Below are 9655 nucleotides of genomic sequence, written 5' to 3' on the forward strand. Positions count from 1 at the left end.
ACTAGCATTTACGGCTAGCTCCCAGATTCGTCTTTTACTATATATATGAGACAGACTAAAAAAATTTGGTTAACATAGTATTCGTTTCGGCTCCCTATTTTAGATATGCATTAGATTTGTAAAGAACTTCCAATGTGTGTCATGAAATGATATAAGAATCTTCTTCCCGCAACCACTGATAATAATAACAAAGCCTTGATATATGTGTGCATATAGACAGTGCCCTGACTTTGGATTTTATTGACATACATGAACAAACAAAGGAGCTCGGATGTAACGTTTCTTTATATTATGTCTGTTTGAAATTATTATAGCGTCTGCCACACATTGCATTTGCATTTTGGTTCCTGCTACCGAGTCTTGGTATCTACTTCAGCTGCAACCTCATAATGTTGTTTGGTATCGTAGATGTGATTTCTCTGTTTTCAAGTTAATGATTTTCAGCCATGCCAAATTAAGTACTCCCAAATACATACTGCATAGTCACTGCAAAATATGAACATTTCATGAATTCCGTTTCATCCCAGATTCTTGGTTGGAAATATAGCGAAAACTTGCAGATATATCATCCTAAACATGTTAAAACGATGGGAAACATACACCCCATAATTAGAACCACACATAGCATTGCTTATTCTACTAAGTCAATACTTTATGCTTCCGAGAAACAATTCTTGTCCGCAGTAATTTTTTTTGGATTATATGCAGAAGTAGGCCTCGTCTGGACCCTCACTTTCATTTCTAGGCCACTTTTTTTATTTCTTGCAAAACTAGGCAAGTTAAACGGATTCCATCCACTTTAACCATCTCGGTCAATTTATCGCGTTGACTTGTCAATATCTCGCCAAAATATCATATAGGGAGATCTCATACATGCGGTAAGATTACTGAAATGTCCTTCACACGTGTGTGTCAGTCACACACGTTTAGATGTCCACCTGTCTCGATAAGATCTCCACGTGTTGCTATCTGAGAGCCAAATCTAAGTAACACGAAATCTCGAGGATGAATTGAACGGCCAAGATAGTTCTTCATTTTTATTATCGACAGCGCGGGAAGGTGTAAGGAATAACAGAAGATTCTTGGATTGAGAAATCGATTCATTTAGTTTCTTCTTCTCTTTTGTTCTTCAGAGAGGGTTTTTAGATAAATCAGTGAAACAGTGTTTTGTTAGTTGAGATTCGAAGAACAAATTGAAGATTTCCTGCTGGTGAAGATGACGAGAAGGAAGAAGCGTTCTACAAAGAGGTAACAAAAAACACTAATCTGTTTTTTGAGGTTTCTCGGTTGATTTTAACGTTTCACTGATGAACTTATTATGGGTTTTGTTTGTAAGGTTGATTTATTTGGGTTTGTCGAATTTCTAGGGTTTTCTATGTTTATAGAATTTTTATGAAGTTCGAATTTGTTCTGCTGATAATGAAGTTCTACTGATAAATTTCTAGGGTTTCTTAATTTCAAAATTGGGTTCTGCTGATAATGATTAACTGAAATTGATTTCTAGGGTTTTTTATGGTTTGTGTGATAATTGATTTCTAGGGTTTTTATGGTTCTAGAATTTGTCTGTGATGGGTTTTCCATAAATTTGTCTGATATATATTTTGTTGTTCTTAATTGTAGAAAGCAAGTGGTTAAAGTGGTTAAAGAGGTTCAACAGGACATATTTCCAACCAGAAATATTAAGGTGAAGGATCTAATCAACACTGCTATGTGTTTTGAGTTTAAGGGTTTGTCCAGAGAAGATATGGGTATAAATCAGTTAAATTCTAGGATTAGTCCTATGTTGAGATTAACCAGTAGGGAGACATTGGACATTCTATGGTTTGTTGATCCATGCCTACCATCAAACATCATTAATGATGTAGAATTTTGGTTTTTCTGGGAAAATGCAATTGAAGATGAACATGGTTGGATTACATTGTATTTGCAAGTGATGCCACTAGATGATAATGGTGAGATAGATGTATCTCAGGTTACTGCAGATTCACAGCCTCCTCCACCACAAATGACACCCAAAAAGAATGTGACTCCAAAGAAGCCAGTCTCTAAGACTCCACCTAAACCAGTTTTTACTAGTGGTTCATCACCTAAGAGATGGCATGGCAAGTAAGTTAGAAGAAGTCAAAGAATATCAAGGATGAAGAAGAAGAATCCTACTAAAGTGTTTGTTGATTTAGCTGGTAGTGAAGAAGATGTTTCTGATGAATATGTTGATGATGGAGGTGTATCAGTTCCACAGTTTACTCAACAAACACAAGCAAGTGTAGCTGAAAATGATGATGGAGATGTTTATATTCCACAGTTTACTCAACAAACACAAGCAAGTGTAGCTGAGAGTAATCATGTTTTGGAGGCTAGTGGAGCTGAACAAGGTAATGAGATACCTAGATTAGATGATTATTTCAATCATGACTTTTGGGTTGAAGCTACAACACAGGCATAAGTGGTGGAAGATTTGTTTGCAGTTGTCCAAGAGTACAAGAAAAGTGATGAGTATGTCATGCACTTGAAAAATGTAGAAGAAGATGAATGTAACCCTGATGATGAGGATGTCCTGAAGATGAATGACAATGACAGTGAAGAGAAAGATATCAAGAGTTACAATAAGTTTCTACAAAAAGTTGAGAATGGGTATCTTTCAGATGGTACTGCAAGTGAGAGAAGTGATGGTGATAATGTTGATAATGATGCTGCAAGTGATGGTGATAATGTTGATAATGATGTTGCAAGTGATGATGATAATGTTGATAGTGATGCTGGTGATCCAAACTTTGGGTAGGTGGAGGTTGAGAATGACAAGGAAGGTATGTGATTGCTTTTGTCTCTTTTTAAACTTTGATGTGTTTGATTGTATAATCCTTTAATTTATTTAGTACTAATGCCCTTATCTCTGTGGTTTTGTAGAGGACCATTATGGGGACTTGGTCTCTGACAGAGAAGAAGAAGGTAAACTGTCATTTGTTTTGTTGTCTTTTGTTTTTCTTATTCTTTGTTTGTTTGTTATGTTTGTTTGTTATGTTTGTTTGAAGTGAAACTACATTTTTTTTTGTACTGCATAACTTGTTATGCACATTTTTTTGTACTGCATAACTAGTTATGCATATTTTTTTTGCATTTGCAGTGATTTATGATAAGCATAACCTTCAATTGCATCTGCATAACTGGTTATGCACATTTTTTTTGTACTGCATAACTTGTTATGCACATTTTCTTTGTACTGCACAACTAGTTATGCATTTTTATTTGCATCCGCAGTGATTTATGATAAGCATAACCTTTGATGCATCTGCATAACTAGTTATGCACTTTTTGTTGTACTGCATAACTTGTTATACATCTGCATAACTGGTTATGCACATTTTCCCCTTGTTTGAAGGGCTCTAACTGAGACATTTGTTTTTGGGAATTTGTATCAGAAACCAACAAGAATGATGGGCTTGAACTTATAGTATCAGAAAGCAACAAGACTGATGGGCCTAATTATTCAAAGCCTAAATGTTCAAAGCCTCATGATAACACACAGTTTGAAGAAGAGCATGCACAACATTTTAAGGATGAGGAAGATGAGGAGATGTTCCCTGAGGGAATTACTTTTGAACAAGTGGATCCTTACAGCCTAGTGAAGGGAAGCAAGTTTGTCAGCAAGAATGCTCTCAAGAAGCATTTGAGGGCCTACTGTGTGAAGCATAGACATTAGGTCAAGTTTAAAGATTCAAACAACTACAAGATTAGGGTGAAGTGCATTCATCATGAGAAGACCAAGTGTCCTATGTTCATTTATGGAAGAGTTTTGAAGGGTGAAGGAACTACATTTACTCTGAGAAGTTGGAATGTGAAGCACACATGCAATGGAAATGTTAAAGGGGAGAACAGATGTGCAAATCCAGAATTTGTAGCTGACTGGTACATGCATAGGTTGGAGACTCTAGGTAAAAAAAACAAAATCCCTGATCCTGAGTCATTGGCAAATGAGTTCAACAAAACAATGAAAGTGAACATTAAGTACCATACAGCATGGAGAGCAAGAAATATTGTGTTGCAGAAACTTCATGGCAGCTATGAGGAGCAGTACAAGAAAATTCCTGCATTCTGTGAAATGGTGAAGGTAACATTAATTGTTTTGTTGTTTGTTTGTTAATGTTTGTCTTAATATTACAAATTATATGGCATTAACATTACTTTGTTGTAATTGCAGGAAAAAATGCCTGGCAGTGTAGCTAGTTTCTCATATGGAAGCACAAACAACACATTCTTGTCAATGACACTCTGCTTCAAGCCTGCTATAGAAGGATTCTTGGCTGGATGTAGGAAAATCATTGGATTGGATTCTTGTTATTTGTATGGGAAGTATGGTGGTGTTTTACTGGTTGCAACAGGTCTAGATGGTCAGAATGGTTTAGTACCTCTTGGTATAATGGTGTGTAGGATTGAAACCATTGAGAACTGGAAGATTTTTCTCAAAGAATTGAAAGCTATACTGGGTGAAGACTTGCATTTCACCATTATATCAGACAAGCAGAAGGGGATTAGTGAAGCTTGTGACAAATACTTCTGCTTAGATGAGCACAGATTATGTTTCAGGTTAACTTTTATATCCTTAATATTTCCTAATAATATAAGTTCAATGACTAACTGTTTCTTATTGATAAATTGACAGACATTTGATGAAGAATTTCAAGAAGTATTTCAAGTCATACAGCTTACATGTTCATTTCTGGAATGCTGCCAAATGTTACAAGAAGAGAAACTATCAGGTATGCTCATTTCTCAAAACAATATAATGTAACTTCAAGTATTACATACATGAGTTTGATACTATTTATGTCATGTTTGTTTTTAGAAACACATGGATAAATTATTTGCTGGGGATGAAAAAGCTGCACTGTATCTCATAGATCAAAAACCTGAAAGCTGGTCTAGGTCTCATTTTTCTCAAATGACAGCAAGTGTGAGCACATCAACAATAATTTCTCAGAGTCTTTCAACAACATGGCCAATCCCTTTAGAGATAAGCCAATCATTACAGTTGCACAAATGTATAATACACAACCTTTAAGGGTTTCATATCTATCTTAACAAATATCTTTTCTTTCTTCCTCTCTTTGTGTAGAATATACTGGTAGAGTTCATTAATCCTCCTGTTATCATAAGAAAAACTGGAAGGCCAAGAAAGAAGAGGATTCCTTCTTATGATGAAGCTGGAAGTGTGAAGAAAATGAGAAAGTGTAAGAAGTGTGGAGTTTATGGTCACTATGCAATAACTTGTGCTGGTGGAGAGGTTGGAAAGAATCCAAAGGGAGAAAAACCTAGAACCTTTGTTGATGGCTCAACATCATCTACTCATGTCCCTGAACCACCAAAAAGGAAGTACAATAGAAAGAAACTAGTTGTTAGTGCTTCTGCAGGTGCATCTACTAATGCTAAGGATGGAATGAAGAACCAAAACAATTCAGAATCTTCTAAACAAGGTTCTGCAAAAGGGAGAAAGAGAAAGGATTCTTCTCAACCTGCTTTCAATCAGACTAATCAACATGTTGGATCTGTCAACAACAAAGTCACCTTCACAGTTGCAGATCCAAAGGGAAAGAAGAAACCAAAGAAGTACATGAAAGTCTGATGGGTTGGTTGTCTCTTTTGTTTTTGTTCTGTGACTGGATCTGAACAATATGGTTGATACTATTTATGTTTAATTTTGGTTATCCTTTGTGAATGGATGAATGGATGCTTTTGTAAGACAATGCAAGTTCTGAAATGGGAGAAATTTTATTATAAAATTGTTGCAGGCTACATTTTCAGATTTTTCTTAAATTCCTTGCATATTTCATACACTTTACCCTTCATTGTATCTTTGTTTTCAATGACAAGAGCATCTGAAGCCCATCTGAATGCATCACAGTATTATTTCTTGCACACAAGGTAAGCTATGTTGAAATTATGTTGATTTTTGCATATCTTCAGTTCTAATTGAGAGTTGCAGTTGTCTTTAAAGCATTTTTGAAACTTCAGTGGATAACTTGTAACACTGTGATTGTCTTCTCTACAGGCAATACAACCATGACCTGATGGAAGCTTGATTGGAAGTGCTGAAGAATGGGTAGAAGCTTGAGAAAACCACTCAAAGTAGTTGCAGGTAGGATTCAAGCATTTCAAGAACAAATTTCCATTACTTACATCTTTTTTAGACCTCAACAAATCTCTTACTCCATTACAAGGTACATGTTTGCACCTTGAATAAACCCATGGACATGCTTTTGTTTCATGATCTTCTTCCATTTCACACATTAAACACACTAGCATACTAGTTGAAGAACTTGCTTTATCATTCATACCACCACCCATTTTTCAGTTCTGAAAATGAAGAGAAGCAGAAGTATGTGGTTGTGGAGACGTTCATTTATGATTTATGGAGAAGAAGATAAGAGTGCCACGTAAGCAGTGTCACGTGGTCCTTGCCACGTAAGCAGTGCCACGTACGCACTGGGTGATGACGTATAAAGAGTCATAGTAGCTGGTTGGGTCGAAATAACCGATTCAAAGGACTTTTAGGTCTTTTTAAGTGCACCTAACGGTGTTAACTTTCCATCCATCACTTTTGGTCAAAACTTGCCTAGTCTAGCAATAAATAAAAAAATGGCCTAGAAATGAAAAACACCAAAAAACGGGCCTATTTTTGTGAAAAGCCCAATTTTTTTCAATGGTGCCATGCATCAAGAACTTCTTATGGTTTGACGGAATGTATACACTTCCATCTGTTTTCCCTCTATTACTTTAACATTACTGAAATTATTTAAATTCTTGGTTTCTTTGTCGATGGAATGACATGACAGAGATTATCTCTTGAGTTGTATGAAAATAAAATGTTTAAAGCCTTATTATTATCATATGGATTTTTCTCTAACCAAACGGAAGTCATTCTTCGGACGTTAGAGTTGAAACTCCAACGCTTTTTATCTTACTTCCCCGAATGCTGATTTCATGAAAGGAGTTTATCACTATTGCTAAAGTATGGTATGCTAAAGTGTGAATTTAGAACAATTTATGCTCACCGTATTTCGTTATTTTTTTTTTCTATTTCTTTTTTGTGCTAAACCGTATTTCGTCATATGTACCTTGCTAATTACTTCATATTTTGCATTGGTTATTTATGGCCTCTTTTGAATCCGGTTTTAGTGTCCCATTACAAGCTCGAATGATGTAAAAGTTTTGTTATGAAGAATACTTTTTTGGAAATTTACGTGAATGATGTCACGTGATATTTTGGTTTGACAAATCACTTTTACATTTTTACCCGATTATCTAATAGTAATTATGATAACCCTAGAAGCTAGCGAAGCACAAACAGGTTGAGGCCCGTTCATAGATCTGCCTCAACCGTAGACCGGGATGATACCTAATCAATGTTCTAAGGAAAGGTGGTGTCTACGGTGGATAAAGAATGGTTGGGATGCTCCAAAATTTTGGACAGAGGAGATTATGTTTTGGCCCGACCAAGTCTAGCCTTAACTTCCGGATTAATTTAATCCTAACAGTGTCTGCCCGTCCCCGGCTAACATTAAATCTGCTTTGGTAACGACCGTAGTACATGGGACTATTTGTTGGGCCCTGCATGTTCGATTAGGATTGCATGATTTATGCCGATAAAGTCCATTTCCCCCACCGATCCCATATAAGCTATTTTGGGTTAACTGAAAACAAATAGCCAAAATTAAGCCCTAATCATCATAACAAAGTGATTACATTTCCTACATTGTTCCTAAATATGGAACAAGAATGAAATAAATGACATCTAATCTAATTCAAACCCAAAGCCGAAAAAATCTCTAGGATTCCATACTCTAAATTTTAAGCAGGATTGACGTAGTTTATTTGGAGAAGCGGGTGAATTAGACTTAGGACACGATGGGACCAATATTGCAATTTAAGCCCCGAGTTGAGAGAAATGGACCTCTTTTTCTCTTACTTATGTATCCTTCTTTTTTGTATATTCAGTAGCGTACTTTGCTGATATTGTTTATGAACTAATCAAAAGGAGATGAGCTAATCAACCAAGCATTCTATAATGTGAAAAATAAATCATAACAACAAAAAGAAATAAAAAAGGTTGAGCCCGGCCGTAGGCCGGATGATACCTAGTAATCTCTCTAAGTAATAATTTTTTTCGTTCTCAGAACTATTATTTTGAAGAAGTTTTACTGTAAGAGTAAAATTCATGATATCCTTCCGTTTTGATACGAAATGTAGTCATCATATGAAAATGTCCTACTAAATCCCACAAACATTTCAGCTGTCCCTTGCCAGTGTCTATAAAGTAAAACGACCATTGGGAAACTATTCCAACACGGAAATGCTAAACATACCGAGGGAGTGAGGGGAGTATCTTGTACACTCTCCCGACTATCACATTTTTATAGGACTTATCAAATAGAAATATGACCCATGCTAAGCCCTGTGATCGGTGAAGCCCAAGTCTTTAAAACGGTGACACGTGCTTCGCAAGATATTGATATTCACACCAATGTTGATTTATCTGCCCCCATTCCATGAAATCTTTGGCAATTAAATAATTTGACGTTGTCGTGAAGGAGATATTGGAAAAAATTTCTATGTCCACACGTGATTGTGCTCTTTGACAGTGTAACAAGTCGGAACATGCTCAGGATTTCCTCAAAGCTTTACCAATTGCGAGCCTCAATCAGCAAGTGAGTGCACAAAAATTTAGAGCTTGTGCTATCGTTTGGGAATCCCATTATTTTCTGACGACAACCAATGTGCTTTATGTGATCGAGACTTGGATTGCTATGGGGATCATGCCTTATATGTTCACATGAGGTGGGGATCAAATTTCGGCATATATTTGTGCGTGACATCATAGTGGACATGTGTATTCGAGATGTTTTTCCAGATACAAAGGAAGTTTCCTTGGGGCTTACGACTAATGATGGTAGCGCTTTACGTCCTACAAATGTTTTTGTCTGCAATTGGGAAAGTGGTCGGGATATGTGCTTGGATGTGACTGGGGTCTCGCCTTTTTCTGTTAGGGGGTCCGGACCTTTCATCCCGGCTTAGCTTTGAGCAATGCTATTACACGCAAAAAGAAAAAAAAATACTTGGATAAGTGTTTGGCTCAAGGTTATGGATTTGGCACCCTGGCTTTCACGACGTTTGGAGAGCTTGGTGAGGATACAGTTGGTTTACTCAAGAGGCTGCATAATCATCTGTCTAGGTTTGATGTTCGTGCAAAGAAATGTAATTTCTTTTTTCACATATTAGGGAATGCGATTAAGCCACCTTAAAGAGGCTCGAGGCCAGCTCCTCGTTAGGATTCCAACTAATTTCTTGTCGTCTGATGATGCACTTGATATTTAAATCTAAATTGGAATTATTATTTTAGGGAATATTTCAAGAAAATAAAAACAGAGATTATGTAAGATAAACACAAGATTTATTAGGAATTTTATAACTATCAATAAATGTTTTTATTTATAATATATTAGTTTTTCTTTATCGACAAACTTGGAAGATGTTATAAATGGCTTACTAGAGGTAAGAAAGGAAGAGCTCAAAGAGCTTACAAACCCAGCTGCTTGACAAGAGCCGAAACGGTAAGCCTAAAAAAACTAAAAAGAAAATAAACTAAATTACGAAGAAGCTATCC

The sequence above is a fragment of the Papaver somniferum genome, unplaced genomic scaffold, assembly GCF_003573695.1.
Source record: "Papaver somniferum cultivar HN1 unplaced genomic scaffold, ASM357369v1 unplaced-scaffold_76, whole genome shotgun sequence".
Lineage (NCBI taxonomy): Eukaryota > Viridiplantae > Streptophyta > Magnoliopsida > Ranunculales > Papaveraceae > Papaver > Papaver somniferum.